The sequence below is a fragment of the Octopus bimaculoides genome, chromosome 14, assembly GCF_046866305.1.
Source record: "Octopus bimaculoides isolate indiv1 chromosome 14, ASM4686630v1, whole genome shotgun sequence".
In the NCBI taxonomy this organism is placed as follows: domain Eukaryota; kingdom Metazoa; phylum Mollusca; class Cephalopoda; order Octopoda; family Octopodidae; genus Octopus; species Octopus bimaculoides.
In genome coordinates, this window is record NC_142941.1 from 56,379,021 (window position 1) to 56,384,020 (window position 5,000).

At 35.9% G+C, this 5,000-nt stretch overlaps 1 protein-coding gene across 2 annotated transcripts in view; it reads left to right on the forward strand.

Annotated features, from left to right (window-relative positions):
* Window positions 1-5,000, forward strand: part of LOC149132728 (cholecystokinin receptor-like) — a 143,263-nt gene that overhangs the window by 103,828 nt on the left and 34,435 nt on the right. The gene's annotated exons all lie outside the window — the stretch shown is intronic.

The following is a 5,000-nucleotide window of genomic DNA, read 5'->3' on the forward strand; positions in this document are numbered from 1 at the left end:
TCATCAACCACGGCATGCCCAGCCCTCCTTTCAGCGGGTGTTGGCAACAAACGGATCGCCTCACCATCGGAAAGCTTCCTTTCCACAAAAAGCGGAAGAGGATGCGCTCCATTTCGGTGATGGCGCGATCGGGACAAGGCACGACGGTCAGGCGGTATTCGATGACGGACGATAGATAGATAGATAGATAGATAGATAGATAGATAGAAACACACACACATATAACTAAAAAGGAAAAATTTAGTTGTCACTAATATTGACTGAGGGTGCAGGAAAGCACCTACATTGCTAGAAACAAGAGTCAAAGACCTTTATAGCTACAAAAGGCATACTGTCTATGTACTGACAGGGGAGATAACCGCCCCACAGCAAGCGAGGTCACTATTGAAGCATATTCTGTTGTGTCTAGAGAGAGTCATTTTCTTTTCGTGCCTTATAATTTAACACACTCACCGGTAAAATTTCCATTTATTTCCTAAAAATTTTCCTAAAATTTTCATCATCATCATCGTCATCGTCATCAAAGTCACCAACATCATCATCATTATCCACCACCACAACGAACGTCAGCATCATCATGACCACCACCATCGCAATAAACTAGCTTTTAAGCAATCATCACCATCATCATTACCACTGCAACAATCATCATCACCATCATTACCAACATCATCATCACCACCGTCATCATCATCACCATCCTCACCATCGTCATCACCATCAGCAGCATTATCATCGTCGACGTCGCTGTCATCGTTCTCATTATCATGATCATCATCATCACAATCATCATCGTCGTCCTCCTCACCATCGTCGTCGTCGTCGTCATCATCATCATCATCATCATCATCATCACCGTCATTGTCCAGAACCAACGCGCCCACTCAGTATGCATCACAAACTATAACTGCCTGCCATTTGCAGCAACCATAAATACTGCGCATCATCATCATCATCAGCATCATCATCATCATCATCATCATCAGCATGATCATCATCATCATCATCATCATCATCATCACTACCACCAACACCACGCACTTCCATTACACCACCACAACCGCCACCACTATCGCTATCGCCACCATGGCCAACAATTCTACAAGCACCACAACCACCACTACCACCGTCATCGCTACTAGTAGTAGTAGTAGTAGTAGTAGTAGTAGTAGTAGTAGTAGTAGTTGCTGTTGTTGTAGTAGCAGCAGCAGCAGCAACAGTAGTAGTAGAAGTAGTAGTAGTAGTAGTAGTAGTAGTAGTAGTAGCAGCAGCAGCAACAGTAGTAGTAGTAGTAGTAGTAGTAGTAGTAGTAGTAGTAGTAGTAGCAGCAGCAGCAGCAACAGTAGTAGTAGTAGTAGTAGTAGTAGTAGTAGTAGTAGTAGTAGTAGTAGTAGTAGTAGTAGTATCACCGCCACCACATCCACTGCGTCAGAGCTCCTTCTTTGCGGGAACAGAAATGGACACCTCCCACCTAATCAAAAATGAAACATAATTCATTCGCCAGAGCGCTGGGAATTGTTTTGTATTCTTCAGACAACAGAAAACATTATCATCTCGATGTACAAAGAAACAAATACAAAACACACACACACACACACACACACACACACATACAAATGTTTGTGTGTGCGCGTGCTCATGTGTTTGTGTGTGTATGTACGCATACATACATACATATATATACATACATACATATATACATATATATATACATCTATATATATGTGTGTGTGTATGTATACACCTACATAACGTATATTTGTAAATAGTATATATATCTATATTATAATGAAGAAAGCTGCTTGATAATTGGGTAATTAACAGTTACTAATAGAAAGCAATTATTAAAGTCTTGACTGTCTGGAAATTTTTTTATAAAATTATGTTCCAAGAAATTTCCTCTAATTTCGATTTTTAAAGTTTATTGAATATTTGAAGTTTAAGTTTTCACAAACTTAAATATTCGTTGCATTCACCGCAGAGTTCGTTGCAGGCGAAATTTTCCGTTTTCATTTGTAACAATCTCTCACTCTCTCTCTCTCTCTCTCTCTCTCTCTCTCTCTCTCTCTCTCTCTCCCTCTCTCTCTCTCGCCTCTATATTCATTAATGGTAATTTAGTTTATATTTATTTCAATGTTTTCATTTCAAGTTCTCAATCGCTATTTGCAAAATTCAGTTTATTCTATATACGTATTGTAAAACAATTATTTATTGAATGAATGAATGCTATTAGACAAAATAGCTGTATAACTTATTTTTGATCAAGCGAAAAATGTTTAATATATAGGTGTAACATTTTTTTTTAAATTTTAAGAAGTGATGTTGTTGGTATTGCTGGTTGGAAAGCTATAAGGCGTACAACAATAACTATGTGATCGCTACTATTTCTAGCACGCAAAATGTTCCACACACACACACACACACATTTCGGCTGATACATACATACATACATACATACATACATACATATGTGTATGCCTTTGTGTTTGGATGGGGGTGAAAACGCATAATAGTAATGGTTGGAATACCAATGATTGTAAATCTACTCAGTAAGAACTAACCTGGCGATAATCAACAACAAAAACAACTACACTGTGACATTATATTAAAGGTCATAGTTCTATATTGTTTATAACTTTCATTGTGTGTGTGTGGGGGGGGGGGGGGGGGGGGCGGGGGTGCATGTACGTGTGTGTATATATATATATATATATATATATATATATATATATATATATATTTATTTATATATATATATACATCATATATATATATTTTAATCCAGTATATTTACATATATATATATACGTACGTGTGTGTGTGTCTATTTGAATATTAATACATATATACACACACACACACACACACACACACACATTCTATACCACTCTGCTAGGAGTACAAAAATGAATACAAATACCAACTTTTGTTTTGGCTACCCCCACCCACGGACCAGAATCTCTTTGGTTAACTTTCTCATTTCTTTCTTTCCCAAAATTTTGGTAATCTTTGACCTCATAATTCTTATTCCTTTACTTCGCGAAATAATTCTTCACATTGTGATTGGTTATTTTTAGTTGACAGGAATTAATTAAATTTTTGTGTTTTATGTTGTTTTTCATTTTGTTTGTATTTTTTTTTTTTTTCATGTTTTCATACCGAATTCTTGTGAAAATATATAATTTACAAACAGTGAGAAAAAGAAATAAAACATTCAAAATAACTGAAGATTCAGTTCGATCGTGGTTACCATGGAAACAGTAGTGGACAGGAAAATACTTTCGTTGGTTTCATTCGTAGTTAAGGGGAGACTTCAAGAATATTCTTATATCCTAATGAAGTGTCTACTGGCACCAAAACTTTAAATTTGTCTGTGTCTGACCGTAAAAAAGACTTTCTTTTTTTTTTGTTTTGATTATTTTCAATACATGCATACATATGCACACACATATACACACGAACAAGCACATAAATAAGCACATACCTACGTATATACATACATATATATATACATATATATATATATATATATATTATATATATAGAAGGAGAGAGAGAGAGAGAGAGAGAGAGAGAGAGAGAGAGAGAGAGAGAGAGAGAGAGCGAGAGAGAGATGGACGGATAAATATGTATACGTGCCTGTATGTGTTTACGTACGAATTTATGTTCTTGCACACACATACACATATAAATATATAATATATATTACATATATAAAATGATGAATAGGTATACATGTGTATATTTAGCTTTATATATGTTCCTAAATTAATGTGCATGTTCGTTGTATCTAATCATAAATTTTTTTTCTGTAAGTCCCACATAATTTCTCTCAAACACCACCGGCGAGTATTGTGCTTGCTATATTTGCCACGGCCTTGTAGAAGCAAGATTCCTTAAGCAGACAATTCAGTTTACTTCTGTATAGCAAGCTGATTATTGCGGCAGAGAAAGTGTCTTAGACTGGGATGCGATATCTAGGTAGCACTAAAATCTAGGCAGCTGTAGCTTAGCTTAATTTTGTTTCTATTTAAGAACTTTTAAAATTTATATGTTTAGGAAATGATTATTTGCAGGGACAGGAACTTGCAAGTCACATTGTGAGCTATATTCATGTTGTAGGGCGAGTTGAACCAAATTCTATTTCTATTTTTGGTCTTACCGATATGTGGCGCCCGCTCTTTATATGCTATTTTCTCACTAAAGCCAGTTTTTGGAAGAGTATGACAAGGTAACAGAAACAAGAATGAACCAAATCAAACCGTATTTTGTTTGAGTATACAAGTTTCTCCAAATCGAAAACGCTACAGTTTTTCGTTTTATTAGTTAACTGTAGATTGACTCTTTATATAGAAGTGAGATAACAAAGTAATACCGTTAGTAGTAGAGTATTAGGCGGTATGGGGAGGTTTAATTTTCTGTAATAGTTTTATGAATATAAAAGTTTTAAAAATTCATGGATGTAAAAGATTGAAGATTAAAGAACAATGAAATCAGTTTGATATTTTTGATATAAAGTTTATAATTAAGAAAAAAAAAACGTCGTTACTACAAGCGACAAATCATCGAAATAGTTCAAAGCTTATTGTTTGTTCAAAGCTTATTGTGTGTTGCCGTCGCCGCCCGTCTATTATTTTGTTTGATCACAGCGCTCTGATCAATTTCTTCTTCTGCTGTTGTCTTCTGATGTCTCCCATACGCCGTTTTTTGTCTGTTGCAGTTTAATGTTAAATTGCTTATATATCTTTTATCTTTTATCTTTTACTTGCTTCAGTCATTAGACTGCGGCCATGCTGGGGTACTGCCTTGAAAAAGTTTAGTCGAACGAATCGACCCCCAGTATTATTTTTCCTTTTTAAGACTGGTACTTATTCTATCGGTGTGTTTTGCCGAACCACTATGTTCCCGGGACGTGAACACATTAACCCCGGTTGACAAGCGATAGTGGGGAGAGACACGGATACACAGACAGACAGACAGACAGACTCACACACACACAC